Source organism: Phyllobates terribilis, unplaced genomic scaffold (genome assembly GCF_046119375.1).
Source record: "Phyllobates terribilis strain yellow unplaced genomic scaffold, ASM4611937v1 Scaffold_8__6_contigs__length_399053987, whole genome shotgun sequence".
NCBI classification, from domain to species: Eukaryota; Metazoa; Chordata; class Amphibia; order Anura; family Dendrobatidae; genus Phyllobates; species Phyllobates terribilis.
Window position 1 is genome coordinate 238403383 of NW_027362768.1, and position 16195 is coordinate 238419577.

Below are 16195 nucleotides of genomic sequence, written 5' to 3' on the forward strand. Positions count from 1 at the left end.
AACACCCGTGTGTTCGCCGAACTGTTCGTCGAACTGTTCGTCGAACACCTTCGAACACCGTTAAAACCAATGGCAGGCAAACAAAAACACATAGAAACACATAGAAAACACCTTCAAAGGTGTCCAAAAGCTGACAAACTGCTCAGAAGACACAACTAACACATGGAAAAGTGACAAGTACATATAGTCATGCGAAAAGAAAAGAGGTGGAGGAGTAAAAGGAGGGGGAGACACAGATATAGGCATGTCATGCCCTTCTAAAATCCAAAAAGTGAGAAGCCGAGACGGCCAGTCCGCTCCTGCCCGTGCCACCTCCGTGTCGCCGGGTTTGTGCCAGAGCCGCGGTGAACCCTGACGGCCAGCCCCCCTCTCCCAATACTGGTGCCTGTCCGCTGGTGGGTCGAGAGAGCCCCCCTGTGGTGGAGGCAGCTCTAAGCTTTTTAATTTAAATTGTCCCTCTAATTTGAATGAATACACTTTAAATCCATTTACAAGGATCTATTGGAGGGCAAGTCTCATGCCAGCAGCCGCGTAATTCCAGCTCCAGTAGCGTCCACTAAAGCTGCTGCAGTTAAAAAGCTTTTATAAGGATCGAGCTCGGCTGTCCACCACAAGGCATCCTAGTGCCAGTCCCAGCCCCTATGCCTTGGGGTGCCTCCTGATGCTCTTCACTAAGTATCCCGTGGTCCTGAAGCATTTCCTATGAAAAAATTAAGTGTCCAAACTACAGGTGGTGTAGCTTGCTTAACAGCCGGGATAATCCGCTGACTAGCAGACACTGCTACTAGGCACAAAGTATTTCCTGGGCTAGATGCAGTTAAAAATTTGTAAGTAGATACTCTCGTTGGATGCTGAGAAAGCATTCCATAGAGTCTCCTGGCACGCCATATATGATTCTCTTAAAAAGCTTGGGGTAGGGGTCTAGGGGACCCTTTTATAGCCAAAATCACGGCCCTGTATCACAATACGTCACCTAGGCTGAAGATAAATGGAACTGTAGCACCGAGGGCTCGGTTGCTACAGACGTATTGCACCTCACCCAGAGGTGTGATATCTCACTCTCAGATAAGGATGGAGTGTGGATCAGGACCCGACACCTGCATGCATTACACCACATTGCCGTGGGGCAGGGCGACCAATATGCCCCTGAGATGGGCACGACAGTCCCTGTCCCTGGCTGGAGTGGGGGGAGGGAACACTGAGGAAGGGGAACCCTGCAGTGCAGGAGCAGGGAGGAAGCAGTTCCTGGGTGCATTGAGAAGGGAGTATAAAAGGTGGGCACCATCTTAGTTCAGTGCAGAGAAGTCTGAGCAGAAGTGGCAGGGAGCAGGGGCTCTGCATGAGCTCTGCTCCGGAGGCGGGCCTAGTAACAGAGGCCCAGGCCTGCAAGAGGGAGAAGGAAGGAAGAGGAGCGGAGAAGGCTCCAGGAACGAGGAATGAAGGGATCCCAGGGGTGCGGACGGGCGAGTCGCCACCGCACGCCCGAATCCACCTGCGTGGAGGGGTCAGGCCGAAGGGGGAGACCGGTCCCCGAACTAGTGGAGGCAGGAAACGACCCTCAGCTAGAAACCGGAGGCTCTGACATTTTATGTGGCGCAGCCCCTTGCTCCACCCGCTAGGAAGGCACCACATAGGGTCAGGGAAACTGGCGCCAAGTTTACCAAGAGGAGGCCCGAGGCAGCCGGACAGAAGTGTTGGTAAGAAAGGCCAGACAAAGGACACACAAAGGGGGTCCTGTGAAGCGCTCCAAAGTTATCTGGGAGTTGTCTGAGCCCCTCACCTGGTGAGCACAGTACGACGTGGGCAGCCGTTACCTGCAGACGTGGTCTGGATAATAAGAACTGTGAGTAAAGGCCCTGAACTGCATCACTGACTTCGTGTCGTTACTGCTGCTGCCCTGCACCATCACCCCCATCCTCCGCATACACTGCCCTGAGGCTATACTCCTCCCGTGGGGAGTTATGCTACGCTCTGCTGCACCCACAACACCAGCCTTAGCGGTCTGCCCTGTAGCGGCAGTTCACTCTGACCGCAATCCACGGGTGGCGTAGTCGGACATTTAAACATCAAAACCACATAAATAGTTCCGCCACTGGTTTGACCGCCCTGAGCCACGGAACCGGATCGCCGCCACGAAGACTACAACCACCAGCATCCACCAAAAAGGGTCCGGCTCCGGGTGTCCCAAGGCCCAGGGGGTGCGTCAGAACATTTTCATCACCTTTCACAATCACCAATGGGACAAGGCAGGGATGTCCTCTGTCCCCTCTCTTATACATCCTAGTGACGGAGCACCTGCTCTCATCAATTCGCCATAACCCCAATATTAGGTGGATTGAGGTGGGAGGCACCGAGTACAAGTGCTCTCTATTTGCTGATGATGTCCTAGTATATATCACTCAATCACATATATCCATCCCTGCTGTTATGGCTGAAATAGATCACTTTGTTACATGGTAAAATTTTAAAATCAATGCAGCGAAGTCTGAGGCCCTCGATGTCTCCCTCCCTAAATCCATATAGGATTCCATCCAGTCCAACTTTCCCTTTGCCTGGCCCTCACAGGGTATCAAATACTTAGGAATTCCTATTCATAGAGACCTCTCCCATCTATGTTATCTTAATTTTGGGCCCTTTATTGAACAATTCCATACAGACCACGGTTGGCAAGTTAGAACTGTAAGATTCACTACGTGAACCACTGGTGTTTTGTGGAAAAGCACATGTACACCGCGTTCCAAATTATTATGCAAAAAGTGTTTAGGAGTGATAAGGGAAGAATTTGTTTGTTTGTCAGTTAAACTCATTGATGGTGATGTGTGTCAGGGCTCTTTATATCACTGTAAGCAATTGCAGACACCTGTGCTAATTAGTTTGGCAGGTGTGTCCAATGAAAGGCAAGACTACTTAAGAAGGCTCTCTCACATTATTAAGCAGCCTACATTTTCTGCCAAAATGGGAAAGAAAAAGGATGTGTCGGCTGCTGAGAAGCAACAAATTGTGGAGTGTTTAGGTCAAGGCATGACTACAATCAACATTGTGCGATGATCAGGATGAAGTGTCTTGGCAATCAAGAAGTATGTAGCTGATTCACAGTACACACGTGTGCGTGCTGATAAGGGCAAATTGAGGACTCTTTCCTACAGGCAATTACGTCAGGTTGAAAGAGCAGCGGCAAAAAAGCCTTGTCATAGCAGCAGACAAGCTTTTGAAGCTGCTTGTGCCTCCAACGTCCCCCGAACAACAAGATGCAGGGTCCTTCAGAGGTTTGCAGCTGTGCATACGCCATCCTGTCGACCTCCTCTATCCACTTCACACAAGCAGAAACGGTTCCAGTGGGCCAAACATTACATGAAGACTGATTTCAAAACTGTTTTGTTCACGGATGAGTGCCGTGCAGCGCTCGATGGTCCAGATGGATGGAGTGGAGGATGGCTGGTTGATGGACACCCCACGCAAACACGGCTACAGCGCCAACAAGGAGGAGGTGGAGTAATGTTTTGGGCTGGAATCATGGGGAGAGAGATTGTCGGCCCCTTTAGGATCCCTGAAGGTGCTAAAGATGAACTCCATAATGTATGTGGATTTTCTCAAACAGCACTTCCTGCCATGGTTCAAGAAGAAGAACCGTGTATTTCACAGCAAGATCATTTTTCTGCATGATAATGCACCATCTCATGCTGCACATAAAACATCTGCATCTCTGGCTGATATGGGCATAAAAGGGGACAAACTTATGGTGTGACCCCCATGCTCCCCTGACCTCTACCCCATTCAGAACCTTTGGAGCATCATTAAAAGGAGTGTCTATGATGGCGGGAGGCAGTTCACATCTAAGCAACAGCTCTGGGAGGGTATTCTGTCCTCATGCAAAACAATTGAAGCAGAAACCATCCAAAACCTGACAAATTCAATGGACGAGAGAGTTCAGAAGCTCCTTTCGAACAAGGGGTCCTATGTGAAAATGTAACATCACCTAGAATAAAGTTTTGAGTTGAAAACTGTTTGATTTCAGTTTCTAACAACCTGCTAATGCTTATAATTTCAAAAATGACCATTTTTTTGGTCTTTATTAAAATGAAAAGGTTGATCGAAAAGTTTGGGGGATCTAAGAGTGTGGCAACCCAGTAGTCATGATTACTTCGAATTCTGACAATATGAGGGTCATGCTGCAGGTAGTGCAGCAAGAAGGCACTTATGTGCCTTGCGCATCTCGGAGCCCCAAAATTATTTTCCGGGCTAGATGCAGCTAAAAATTATTTTTAATTTTAAATCTGGTGAAGCTTTAGTATAGATGGCCTAATAGGATCAGTGCTGCACACTGCTACAAAGCCCAAATTATTTTCCAGTCAAGATACAGATAAACATGATTAGTAATTTGAAAGCTTAAAACGGTTGGTAGGGTGATTTTAACCAATCATCAAGCTTTTACTCTCCCCAGGATGACACAGGGGTGGAAAAGTCGTTTCGGATCCATGATTTGTTCATCTTTATGAACGTGAGTCTGTCTACATTATCAGTGGAGAGCCGCGTGCGCTTATCTGTCAGCACACCACCAGCAGCGCTGAACACACGTTCAGACAGAACGCTGGCTGCGGGGCATGACAAGATCTCCAAGGCGTAAGTGGCTAGCTCCGGCCATTTATCCAGATTGGAAGCCCAAAAAGAGCAAGGGTCCAGTGACACAGTCGTGGCTTCAATGTTTACTTGGAGATACTCCTGTACCATCGTCTCTAGGCGTTGACTATGTGTCAGACTTCTTGTCTCCTGTGGCCTTGCAAAGGATGGGCTAAAAAAGTGGTGAAATGATTCCGCAAAATTGATGTTACCAGCAGATACTGTGGTTCTGTTACGGTTTGAGTGCTGAACACTTGACGGTCCCACGGTTGGCAAGTTGGAACTGTGAGATTCACTACGTGCACCACTGGTGTTTTGTGGAAAAGCACATGTAAGATTCTTCAACAGTCTCTGCTGATACTCCTGCATGCGTGCATCCCTTTCTATGGCAGGAATAATTTCTGCAAATTTACTTTTGTACCGGGGATCTAACAGTGTGGCAACCCAGTAGTCAGGATTATTTCTAATTCTCACAATTCGAGGGTCATGTTGCAGGTAGTGCAGCAAGAAGGCACTCATGTGTGTTGCGCATCCAGGAGCACCAAGTCCCTTTTGTGTTGGTGGCGAGGTAACAATCATGCTTCCTTCCTCTGTCCTCTCCCCCCAACCTCGCACAACAGAAATGTGATCAAGGTCTCCCTCATCTGATGAGTCTTCCATCAGTTCGTCCTCCACTTCTTCCTGGGCTCCTGCACCTTCCTCACTAGTTTGGCTGCTACCATGCACCCTGGTAAAACCTTCTCCCCCACCCTCACATGCCTGCCGCCTTGGTGCTGCCGACCGTCTGGACCTTGCAGATGTTAGCCCTTCCGCATACAACTCCTCCTCCTCTACTTCCTCCACCTCCTCCTGTGCCACCACCTGACTCCGAATTCTGTTTAACATGTGCTCCAGCATGTAAATCATAGGAATAGTCATGCTGATAATGGCATCGTCAGCACTAAACATCTTCGTCGTCATTTCAAAACTGTGCAGAAGGGTGCATAGGTCCCTGATCTGAGACCACTCCTCCAGCGTGATTTGCCCCACCTCTGGATCTCGTTGGCCCAGGCTATACGTCAGAACGTATTGCACCAGGGCTTGTCGGTGCTGCCACAGTCGCTGCAACATGTGCAGAGTTGAATTCCACCGGGTAGGCACATCGCATTTTAGCCGGTGAAGTGGCAGGCCCAACGACTTCTGTAGAGATGTAAGTCGCTGAGCTGCGGGATGCGAACGGCGTAAGTGAGCACACAGCGACCGTGCCCTCTGCAGAAGGCCATCTAGTCTGGGATAGTGGGCTAAAAATTGCTGGACAACCAGGTTCAACACGTGAGCCATACAAGGCACGTGTGTGACATTGCCCCGGCGAAGGGCCGCACCCAGGTTTGCAGCATTGTCGCACACGGCCTTCCCTGGTTTCAGGTCCAGTGGAGACAACCATTCATGAAATTGGTTCTCCAGAGCTGACCACAACTCCTCAGCTGTGTGACTCACATTTCCCAGACATTTCAATGTAAAAACCGCCTGATGACGTTGAGCCCTACTGCCAGCATAGTAAGGAGGTGTGCAGGATCCCTTCTGCGCAGTTAGAAAGCTTGTGGCATGACCAGACAGGCTTTGGGTGCAGGTGGAAGACCGAGAGGAGGTTGAGGAGGCAGAAGCAGTGGAGGAACTTTGACATAAAGAGGATTGACGCACAACTCGTGGGGACGGCAAGACTTGGATAGCAGCCCCTTGTCCTGCTGTCACCATAGTTACCCAGTGCCCAGTCAGCGACATGTAACGCCCCTGTCCATGCCTACTCATCCAAGTGTCTGTGGTGAAATGCACCCTGTCACACACAGAGTTTCTCAAAGAAGCGGTGATGTTGTGTGCGACATGCTGGTGGAGCGCAGGCACACCTTTGTTTGAGAAGTAGTGCCGACTGGGCATCTGGTACTGGGGCACTGCGACGGACATAAGGTCTCGAAAATCCTCTGTGTCCACCAGGCGGAAAGGCAGCATTTCTGTAGCCAAGAGCTTGCAGATGGTGAAATTCAACCTCTTAGCTTTCTCATGGCTAGGAGGAAATGGTCTTTTACTTGTCCACATCTGAGGGACCGAGGGCTGGCTATTGTGCTTAGACGGGGTTGATAAGGGTGTCCCCGGCAAACTGCCGGTCTGTGAGGAAGATGCAGGCGGACATGTTAGGTTGCCTTGATCCAAAGGTGGTGCTATGGATGTCGGACAGCGCTCAACACCAGCTGGTGTTACCACCTCCAAAGAAAATGATGACCTGCCAATCACGCTGGCTGTTGCGGGTAAAGAGGTGGCAGGTCTGCGCCCCAAAACAGGTGTGACTGCTGTCCCCCCAGTCACAGAGGATGAAGAGGCCGCGGATGCACAAGATATGGCAGACGGTGATTGGCCCGGCCGGCTAGGCCGCATTGTAGCACACTGAGCTTCCCACTGCAACTTATGCTTCATGTCCATGTGCCGGTTCATGCATGAAGTACTCAAACTATGTATTTTTTGGCCTCTACTTAGCTTTTGCTGACAAATGTTACAGATAACACGAGTTGGGTCATCTTTATCGATCTGAAAAAATGCCCAGGCTATGCAAGGCTTAGCACCCATGCGACCTGAAGAGCCACCACGACTTGTGGTGAGAGGCAGAGTTTTGTTTGAGGATGCAGTTGTTGACGTGCTTCCAGTACTACGTCTCTGTCCAGGAAGGCGCAACCTGACCTCGTCGTCACTAGCATCTTCCTCCACCTCCTCTGCTGACCTCATCTCTTGGCTGACTGTGGGTTGACAGTAAGTGGGATCTCCGACCTCATCATCATCACCCTGTGCGTTATCACACCCGTCGTCCTCAGAGCCAACCTGTTCCTGCCCTGACAAAAAACTAAAGTTGTCGCTCCAATCAGGTATTTGAGTCTTATCATCGTCTTCCTCATTGTCTCCACCAACAGGAGTTACAGTTTGGGAATGAGGGTCTACATTATGGTCAGAACCTTCTGCGTCTGGTCCTGGATCCGACTCATAAAGATTCTGGGCATCAGTGCAGATCATTTCCTCGTCTGGATTCACACAAGCGCTGGAGTCGACCTCTGATTCCCAGGCTATAGTATGAGTAAACAGCTCTGCAGACTCAACCATCTGTTCTACCTCATACTCAGACGGGCAGCTGGAGATTTGGGAGCTGTGAGGAAGCAAGTGCGATTTGGGTGACACCTTTGAGGGCTGGAGTATTTGTGATGTTGAAGTTGATGTGGAGGAGAGCCCACTTAAAGGAGCACTTGATATCCGTTGAAGCACCTGCTGTTTTTGTGCCTCATCTGGAATTTGTAGCGATTGGCGTGGCCGTAAGAAAGGGATCTTATCACATTGTCCGCTAAAAGAAGTAGACATTTTAGTTTGGCTGGAAGATGGTCTTTCTTCTGCAGATGTTACTGTTGCTTTAACACCTACCCCACGGACACAACCTTTTTTCCCCTTCCCAACACGCCTATTCCCCTTTCCACCAGCAGCAGGCCTTTTTCCACTCATTTTGGTGGTTAACTAATTCACAACTCTGGAGTTGTTTGCACAAAAAAACAATGGATGGTAACCGAGCAGAGCTGAGTGGCCAAACTGTGGTATTAGGCCAAAACTATTGGCTGGGTTAGATGCAGAAAAAAATTATTTTGAATTTGCAACCTGATGGAGGTCAGTATAGATGGACTAATACAAATAGTCCCACACACTGCTAGAAGCCCAAATATTTTTTCAGAGGTACTGTAGATGCAGATAAAAATTATTTTTAATTTGCAACCTGATGGAGGTCAGTATAGATGGACTAATAGACCAAGTCCCACACACTGCTAGAAGCCCAAATATTTTTTCAGAGCTAGATGCAGAAAAAAATTATATTCAATTTGCAACCTGATGGAGGTCAGTATAGATGGACTAATAGACCAAGTCCCACACACTGCTAGAAGCCCAAATATTTTTTCAGAGCTAGATGCAGAAAAAAATTATGTTTAATTTGCAACCTGATGGAGGTCAGTATAGATGGACTAATAGACCAAGTCCCACACACTGCTAGAAGCCCAAATATTTTTTCAGAGCTAGATGCAGAAAAAAAATATTTTTAATTTGCAACCTGATGGAGGTCAGTATAGATGGACTAATAGACCAAGTCCCACACACTGCTAGAAGCCCAAATATTTTTTCAGAGCTAGATGCAGAAAAAAAATATTTTTAATTTGCAACCTGATGGAGGTCAGTATAGATGGACTAATAGACCAAGTCCCACACACCGCTAGAAGCCCAAATATTTTTTCAGAGCTAGATGCAGAAAAAAATTATTTTTAATTTGCAACCTGATGGAGGTCAGTATAGATGGACTAATAGACCAAGTCCCACACACTGCTAGAAGCCCAAATATTTTTTCAGAGCTAGATGCAGAAAAAAATTATTTTTAATTTGCAACCTGATGGAGGTCAGTATAGATGGACTAATAGACCAAGTCCCACACACCGCTAGAAGCCCAACTATTTTTTCAGAGCTAGATGCAGAAAAAAATTATATTCAATTTGCAACCTGATGGAGGTCAGTATAGATGGACTAATAGACCAAGTCCCACACACTGCTAGAAGCCAAAATATTTTTTCAGAGCTAGATGCAGAAAAAAATTATTTTTAATTTGCAACCTGATGGAGGTCAGTATAGATGGACTAATAGACCAAGTCCCACACACTGCTAGAAGCCCAAATATTTTTTCAGAGCTAGACGCAGAAAAAAATTATTTTTAATTTGCAACCTGATGGAGGTCAGTATAGATGGACTAATAGACCAAGTCCCACACACCGCTAGAAGCCCAAATCTTTTTTCAGAGCTAGATGCAGAAAAAAATTATTTTTAATTTGCAACCTGATGGAGGTCAGTATAGATGGACTAATAGACCAAGTCCCACACACTGCTAGAAGCCCAAATATTTTTTCAGAGCTAGATGCAGAAAAAAATTATTTTTAATTTGCAACCTGATGGAGGTCAGTATAGATGGACTAATAGACCAAGTCCCACACACCGCTAGAAGCCCAACTATTTTTTCAGAGCTAGATGCAGAAAAAAATTATATTCAATTTGCAACCTGCTGGAGGTCAGTATAGAAGGACTAATAGAACAAGTCCCACACACTGCTAGAAGCCCAAATATTTTTTCAGAGCTAAATGAAGAAAAAAATTATTTTTAATTTGCAACCTGATGGAGGTCAGTATAGATGGACTAATAGACCAAGTCCCACACACTGCTAGAAGCCCAAATATTTTTTCAGAGCTAGATGCAGAAAAAATTATATTCAGTTTGCAACCTGATGGAGGTCAGTATAGATGGACTAATAGAATGATGCTATGCCCAAAAGATTTTACTTCACTAGGTGCAGTAAAAAAATTGGTATTCTATACACAGGTGTTATATCTTGCAACACAGATAGGCTACTCCACTGACTAACACACTCTGCAATAGGCCAAAAAGGATTAGCTTTGCTAGATTCAGCCAAATGCTGTGAAAAAAACTTGCACAGCACTGGCACAGACCTGCCTGGCAAAAACTGATAGGAACTCATGTAACCTAGTCCTGAAAAGGACTCCAATTACAATTAGTCTTTACTCCCACAACCTATCTATTTAAGAGCACAGACCTCCCTGATAAAAGTCGTAGGAAATGCTGTAACCTAGTCCTTAAAAGGACTGCAATCACAACTATTCCCTACTCCCAAGCTATCTGTATATTTGTGCGAAAATTGGCTTGAAATTAACAAGGTATAGCGCACACAGCAACAGCGGTGCCGTCTAACACGCAGCTGCAGCAGTGAGAAAATGGTGGCGACGGGGAAAATGGCTTGGTCTTATAGGGCAAGGACATGTGACATACACTGCCAATGACACATGCCCTTGCTTGTGTGAAAAAAAGCACTTCGCTCCGTGTGTGCGCTGCTGATAGGCTGACAGATTGCACCTCCCCACTGCAAATGCGGGAAAGAGAAAAAAAAATGGAGATCTTCATTGTTCCTGCAGAGATCCATCCCCTGCCCCTCCCCCCACCCCGCTGTACACTCAAACTGCGTATTAACATTAATTTTCATCATTACTGAGAAAAAATCCAGTTATGATTTTGGTGCACGAACAGTTATCGAACATAACCTCGAACAGCCGAATTTTTCTCAAATTGTTCGTGTTCGCCGTCCGGCTCGAACACCGCCCAAAACAGCTCGAATTTGAGATTGGCGAACAGTTCGAGTAGAACAACGCTCATCTCTACCAGCAATGGCCAACCTGTGCCGCAAGTGGGGTTCAGAGAGATGACCATCAAGATTGTTAAGGTTGAACTGCCGGCACAGGGAGTGATCATTGTCGACATTGATCGCCGTTAGAGTCACCCTAAAATAACTGTGGGTACTAACGTGATTGAAAACTGTCTTTCAGAAGTAATTATGATTTTGCAGCAGGTGGCGATGAATGTGAGCTCCAGCCAACAGAGGGTCCTCCAGAAAGAGATTAGAGCCCGGATGAAGCGGCAACAGGTAGAACTGTCTGGTGGTGAGATCGGTAGCGTGAGGATGAGCGACCCGTTCCCCATTGCCATGCCTCCCAAAAGTGAAATGATGATCTGGGGTCGGACTGCAATCGGGTTAAGAGGGAGAGACTACCAAGTCATGGTAGAACCCGTGTACTCGGACAGCAGGCCCACCATTTTGACAGCCAGGGTGGTGGTTGATGTCCACCATGGAAGGGTGCCCGTCCCGATCTTAAACATCGGGGAAAGGGAAGTATACTTACCCCGGTACGCTACACTAGCTAAATTGTTTGCCATCCAGCACAATGCTATCAGGGTCGTGGAACCCTTGCCTCCATCTTCCCCGGTGGAGAGTAATGGCTCACAGAAACACAAGGAGGACTGGTGCCAGGAACTCCATGTGGGTGCTGACTCCACTCCCCTGCACCAAAAACAAGGAGTCTACCGGGTGGTACAGGAGTACGAAAGAATCTTTAGTAAGCACCCGCTAGACTTCGTCAGAGCAAGATGGATAGAACACCATATCCCCACGGGGAGCCACCAATAAATGAGAGACACAGGCCTGTACCCCCTGCACATTATCAGAACGCAAAGGGCATGTTGAGAGAAATGAAAGAAGCTGGGGTCATTAGAGATAGCTGTAACCCCTGGGCAGCCCCCTTGGTTCTGGTAAAAAAGAAAGACGGTACCATGAGAATGTCTGTGGACTATAGAAAGGTCAACCGTATCACCCATAAAGACGCGTACCCGTTACCTGGGATAGAGGAGTCCTTAGCAGCCCTAAAATCAGCTAACTTCTTCTCTACTTTGGACCTTACTAGCGGATACTGGCAGGTTCCTGTGGCAGAGGCTGACAAGGAGAAGACCGCCTTCACCACCCCGATGGGACTGAGCGAGTTCAACTGTATCCCTTCGGGCTCTGCAACGCACCAGGGACCTTCCAGAGGCTGATGGAATGCTGTCTAGGGCACCGAAACTTTGAGACGGTCATCCTTTACCTGGACGACATGATCGTTTACTCGAAGACTTACGAGGACCATCTAAAGCACCTGGCCAAGGTGTTTGAAGCCCTGGCAGGCTATGGCCTGAAGGTGAAACCCTCAAAGTGTCACCTGTTGAAACCGAAGGTACAGTACCTAGGGCACGTGGTGAGTGCCGAGGGAGTAGCCCCCGACCCCGACAAAGTGACAGCCATCAAGAGCTGGCCAAGACCCTCTAACATCAAAGAAGTGAGGCAATTCCTCGGGTTGGTAGGCTACTACCGAAGGTTCATCCCCGGGTTCACTAAGATGGCAGCCCCTATGCAGGACCTCCTGATTAGTGTTGAGCCACCCCCGTAGTGTTCGAGTTCAGTTCGGTTCGTCGAACACCCTTGTGTTCGCCGAACTGTTCGCCGAACTGTTCATCGAACACCTTCGAACACCGTTAAAACCAATGGCAGGCAAACAAAAACACATAGAAACACATAGAAAACACCTTCAAAGGTGTCCAAAAGCTGACAAACTGCTCAGAAGACATAACTAACACATGGAAAAGTGACAAGTACATATAGTCATGCGAAAATAAAAGAGGTGGAGGAGTAAAAGGAGGGGGAGACACAGATATAGGCATGTCATGCCCTTCTAAAATCCAAAAAGTGAGAAGCCGACATGGCCAGTCCGTTCCTGCCCGTGCCACCTCCGTGTCGCCGGGATTGTGCCAGAGCCGCGGTGGACCCTGACGGCCAGCCCCCCTCTCCCAATACTGGTGCCTATCCGCTGGTGGGTCGAGCCCCCCCGCGGTGGGGGGGGGGTAACATCTGCAGAAGAAAGACCATCTTCCAGCCAAACTAACATGTCGACTTCTTTTCGTGGACAATGTGATACGATCCCTTTGTTACGGACACGCCCATCGCTACAAATTCCAGATGAGGCACAAAAACAGCAGGTGCTTCAGCGGATATCAAGTGCTCCTTCAAGTGGGCTCTCCTCCACCTCAATTTCAACATCACAAATACTCCAGTCCTCAGAGGTGTCACCCCAATCGCACTTGCTTCCTCACAGCTCCCAAGTCTCCAGCAGCCCGTCTGAGTATGGGGTAACACAGATGGTTGAGTCTGCAGAGCTGTTTACTCATACTATAGCCTGGGAAACGGAGGTCTGCTCCAGAGCTTCTGTTAATCCAGATGAGGAAATCATCTGCACTGATGCCCAGAATCCTTATAAGTCGGATCCAGGACCAGATGAAGAAGGTTCTGAGCATAATGTAGACCCTCGTTCCCAAACTGCAACTCCTGTTGGTGGAGACAATGATGAAGACGATGATGAGACTCAAATACCTGATTGGAGCGACAACTTGATTTTTCGGTCAGGGCAGGAAGAGGTTGGCTTTGAGGACGACGGGTGTGATAACACACAGGGTGATGATGACGAGGTTGGAGATCCCACTTACTGTCAACCCACAGTCAGCCAGTCGATGAGGTCACCCGGGCCTTTGCCTGGCCTTGGGGATGTCGCGGTGGTCGGCTCCCTGGCCCGTACCCTGGGGTCACTCTTTAAAAGGGTGGATAATTGTTAATTTTATAAGAGTTCGTGCCGCCACCTGTGGTATCTGGTGAGAAGCACCAGCGCTGCAGCAGTCCACTGAGACCCGTGATAAGGCAGCTCGATGGTATAGCTCTCCACAGGTGGAGCTAGGTCTCAGGGCAGTGTAGGCAGGGGGAATGCAGGACAGGCGAGACCCTGCTGGGTCAGAGCAAGAACGGGAACGGACACGGTAGTCACTTCAGTACCTTTTACTGGAGAAAATTCAGGCAAATCCCAGAGCACTGTAGGGTGAAGGGTGCATATCAGGATCCTCCCCAATGAGCGAGTGTAGGGCCTCCTGTTTCTTGCCTCTGCGTAGTAAGTTTCTGACCTGCCTGGAGCTAGGCCTAACTTTGTCTCTGTCCTGCGCTGGCTGACCTTGTGGTAGGGCCTTCTCTTGGAGTTTGTGCTCCCAGTATGCGAGGCCTAAGCGTCTCCTGGCTCTGTTACATATCAGCACCTTAGCGATCCTGGGACTTGTAGTTCTCCAGGGATTCCGGTTATGCCTTACTGGGTCATAGAGATCCCGGTAAGCTCGGATCCGGTGTCCGGTAAATTCTTCGGGGTGAGCTGGTTAAGCTCCTCTGCCCCTTATGTACTAACTCGCCACTCGCCTTCGGCCTACTCGGGCCCTCACTAGGCTATACACACTAACGGCAGCTTGCCGCGCTTCACCGATCTTATGGCGCCGGCACACCTTAAGCTCTATCTGGGCTCCCTGAATCTAGCTAGCAGGAGCCTCGTGCTCCACTGCTGAACTATTAACTGAGTTCTCTAGACTAGACTGAGCTCCACTGCAGACTGACCTCTCTTAGGCTTCTCTACTGCAGGAACTCTTCAGAGGAACTGAACTGCCTAGCTCAACCTTCCCTATTTATATCCCTAACGGGCTCCCTCTGCTGGTCTGAGGTGGAAGGTGGAGATGTGTGAATGTTTATGGGGCCCTCTTGTGGAGGATTCCATCAATACACTCTTCTAGGATCTGTGATACCATGCGCAGCGCGGCGCAACAGATGCTATTGACGACGAGGTTAGGTTGCGCCTTCCTGGACAGAGACGGAGTACTGGAAGCACGTCAACAACTGCATCCTCAGCCACAACTCTGCCTCTGACCACAAGTCGTAGTGGCTCTTCAGGTCGCATGGGCTCTAAGCCTTTCATAGCCTGGGCATTTATTCAGATCGATAAGGATGACCCAACTCGTGTTATCTGTAACATTTGTCACCAAAAGCTAAGTAGAGGCCAAAAAATTCATAGTTTGAGTACTTCATGCATGTACCGTCACATGGATATGAAGCATAAGTTGCAGTGTGAAGCTCACTGTGCTACAATGCGGCCTAGCAGGCTGGGCCAACCACCGTCTGCCCCAACTTGTGCATCCGCGGCCTCTTCATCCTCTGTGACTGGGGGGACAGCAGTCACACATGTTTTTGGACGCAGACCTGCCACCTCTTTGCCAGTGTGATTGGCAGGTCGTCAGTTCATTGGGAAGTGGAAACACCTGCTGGTGTTGAGCGCTCTCTGACATCGAGAGCACCACCTTTGGATCAAGGCAACCTAACATGTCCGCAAGCATCTTCCTCACAGACCGGCAGTTTGCCGGGGACACCCTACTCAACCCCGTCAAAGCACAACAGCCAGCCCTCGGTCCCTCAGATGTGGAAAAGTAAAAGACCATTTCCTCCTAGCCATAAGAAAGCTAAGAGGTTGAATTTCACCATCTGCAAGCTGTTGGCTACAGAAATACTGCCTTTCCGCCTGGAGGACACAGTGGATTTTCGAGACCTTATGTCCGTTGCAGTGCCCCAGTACCAGATGCCCAGTCGGCACTACTTCTCAAAGAAAGGTGTGCCTGCGCTCCACCAGCATGTCGCACACAACATCACCGCTTCTTTGAGAAACTCTGTGTGTGACAGTGTGCATTTCACTACAGACACTTGGACGAGTAGGCATGGACAGGGGCGTTACATGTCGCTGACTGGGCAATGGGTAACTATGGTGACAGCAGGACAAGGGGCTGCTGTCCAAGTCTTACCGTCCACACGAGTTGTGCGTCAATCCTCTTTATCTCGAAGTTCCTCCACTGCTTCTGCCTCCTCAACCTCCTCTCGGTCCTCCACCTGAACCCAAAGCCTGTCTGGTAATGCCACATGCTTTCTAACTGCGCAGAAGGAATCCTGCACACCTCCTTACTATGCTGGCAGCAGGGCTCAACGGCATCAGTGTTTACTTTGAAATGTCTGGGAAATGTGAGTCACACAGCTGAGGACTTGTGGTCAGCTCTGGAGACCCAGTTTCATGAATGGTTGTCTCCACTGGACCTGCAACCAGGGATGGCCGTGTGCAACAATGCTGCAAACCTGGGTGCGGCCCTTCGCCGGGGCAATGTCACACACGTGACTTGTATGGCTCACGTGTTGAACCTGGTTGTCCATAAATTTTTAGCCCACTATCCCGGACTAGATGGCCTTCTGCAGAGGGCACGGTCGCTG